Source organism: Alligator sinensis, unplaced genomic scaffold (genome assembly GCF_000455745.1).
Source record: "Alligator sinensis unplaced genomic scaffold, ASM45574v1 scaffold865_1, whole genome shotgun sequence".
Taxonomy (NCBI): Eukaryota; Metazoa; Chordata; order Crocodylia; family Alligatoridae; genus Alligator; species Alligator sinensis.
In genome coordinates, this window is record NW_005842146.1 from 488,549 (window position 1) to 490,282 (window position 1,734).

Below are 1,734 nucleotides of genomic sequence, written 5' to 3' on the forward strand. Positions count from 1 at the left end.
CTGCTGCCGCTTGCCCAGCCAGGGACGGGGTTGTGGGGTGCAGACGCAGCACTCCTGGGAGTGGGGGCTTTGCCCTGCTGCTGCTTGCCCCCTTCTGCCCAGAGTGAGCCATGCCCTTATCCTGCCCCTCCTGCCCAGGCTGGGCAAGTGGCAGCAGGGCATAGCCCCCACTTCAAGCACTGCCGCACCTGCATCGCACACCCTCCACCCCAGCTGGGCAGCTTGTTCTAGCTCCAGTCCCAATCCCTCCCTCCCCCATGCCCCTCCCCCCTACCTTAACCCCAACAGACTTACCAGCTGGAGGCAGCTGTGTCCAGTATGGTAAGGACTGCTGCCTGTGTAGTCTATGGGTGAATCTCCAAAGTGAATTGGGAGAGTAATTTGAATCTCCAAATCAAATCACTATCCCTCTGAATCAGCCAAATCCAAATCTGAAGTGAATACTTGCTGCTTTGCACAAGCCTAGTATTCAACACTTGCAACATGTTATATGGCCCTCAGTAACAACATTGCCACTGGTCTTAGCAGGATCAGGTCTTTTTTTTTTTAATCCACTGTGTGTATTATTAATATATAGTTTGAGGGAGAAAAATGAATTTGTATTATCCTGTTGATGGCTGGAAAGGGAGAGATTTTTTTCATAACAACAAGAAAAATAAAATGTATTTATTTGTTTACTTGTTTATTTAGTTATTTATCTTAATCAGCCAGGTATTATCCTTGGTATTCAGGGTCAAATTCTTGGTGTAATGGAGCAATTTTACTTTCCGTTGATAACTTTCAGCCCCACAGATTTTTGCTAATGATTTATCTTTGTTTACTAAGCAATTTAATTTCCTGAATCCCTTCCTATATTAGTAAGTCCTGGAGCCGGCACACGGTTTCAGGTTATGAATCATCAATGAAGGCACACATTTTCAGTCAGAGGATTAACTTAAAGGCCCATATATGTAAAAATAGAATTCATGCTTAGATATTTTAATTCTGTTTTAAATTTAACTTTGTGTATTTGACTTGAAGATTGTTCTACAAAGGGGGGGGGGAATAGTATTCAAAATCCATTCTGTTATTTATTCAAAATATGCATTCAAATGATTATTCTTAAGAGATCTCCATGAACATAGAGATGAAGAAATACATACTATGCAGACATCCTAATAAAAATTAGTTGTTGAAGACCAGAATATATACATATTAATATTATATTTGCATCATTGTACAGGAAAGAGATAAAGTGACGTGAATTTACAAATTTTTCTCTCACCAAAATAAATAATTGTCAAATCCTTACTAACTAGCAGGCTTTGCACTAGTTGGGAGACAGAGCTGGGAGGAAGGGGCATGCTATTGAGGGCTAAAAAAGATGGAGGAAGGTAGAGTCTCACCTGCTATAGTGCGGTCTGCCTACCCTGGTTACGGCTGTGGGATTGCATCTGTTGCCATGTAATTGACTTCCCAGGGTTCACCATTCTGTTGTCTCCATTAAGTTCGTGTCTTAACAATGTGGAATGTTGTATTAGAATTCAGTCACCCCACATTAACAAGGACTATCTGGTGCTGGCTACCTCATCTGCAGAGACTGAATACATTTCTCCAGCTACTTGTCACTATTCCATTTTAGCAACCTGAGTAAAGGTACAATATGCCCACTGACAGTGGGGAATCAACTCTCCTTAGTATAAAATATCAACAATATCCACACAGATTGAAGCCAGTTTATGAAAGAAACAGATT

At 41.4% G+C, this 1,734-nt stretch overlaps 1 protein-coding gene and 1 long non-coding RNA gene across 2 annotated transcripts in view; one reads left to right on the plus strand and one right to left on the minus strand.

The window, feature by feature from the left end:
• The window catches only part of NRG3 (neuregulin 3), a gene marked incomplete at its 5' end in the record, with an annotated part of 1,100,334 nt that overhangs the window by 462,449 nt on the left and 636,151 nt on the right, over positions 1-1,734 (plus strand). The window lies entirely within an intron of this gene.
• Positions 1-1,734, minus strand: part of LOC102376206 — a 9,867-nt gene that overhangs the window by 7,218 nt on the left and 915 nt on the right. The window contains exon 2 of the long non-coding RNA XR_324050.3: positions 1,386-1,494. This is a non-coding gene — a long non-coding RNA (uncharacterized LOC102376206). The remainder of the gene's footprint in view (positions 1-1,385; positions 1,495-1,734) is intronic.